General features: G+C 35.7%; 1 non-coding gene across 1 annotated transcript; it reads right to left on the reverse strand.

The window, feature by feature from the left end:
- On the reverse strand, positions 1–72 carry Trnap-agg. The gene has a single exon. It is a non-coding gene; the product is annotated as a tRNA-Pro (tRNA).
- Between the last annotated feature and the right edge of the window lie 404 nt (positions 73–476).

Genomic DNA, 476 nt, shown 5'->3' on the forward strand with positions numbered 1-476 from the left:
GGGCTCGTCCGGGATTTGAACCCGGGACCTCTCGCACCCTAAGCGAGAATCATACCCCTAGACCAACGAGCCAGAACAAACGTTGGCATCGTTCCCATGTTCTCTTACCGAGTGACGGTAACACGTAACTCTGCTTTCTTTGTTTTTCCTTTGGAATTAGCACTTGTGACACAACTTTCTGGGATATTTCTTTACTCGTTTTGTTGCGATATTTTTATAAACATTGAAAAATAACCAGGCTCCAAACAGTGGATGCGTATGCAAAGTAAAACATTGCAATAAAAAAGAACAAAACAACATCAATCATTTTTTTTGTTTTTCTTTTTTTGTCAACGTAAATGCAGTTAGGACACTGAAAAAAATCACTAGGCTAAGAAGATACTAATTTCGTATTCTTATGAAACACTTCGCAAAGTATATTTAGCCTATAGTTTACGTTTTTTAATAGTATAGTAAAACATATAGTTATTTTTTTA

This window comes from Ixodes scapularis, unplaced genomic scaffold (assembly GCF_016920785.2).
Source record: "Ixodes scapularis isolate PalLabHiFi unplaced genomic scaffold, ASM1692078v2 PGA_scaffold2__306_contigs__length_199485367, whole genome shotgun sequence".
In the NCBI taxonomy this organism is placed as follows: domain Eukaryota; kingdom Metazoa; phylum Arthropoda; class Arachnida; order Ixodida; family Ixodidae; genus Ixodes; species Ixodes scapularis.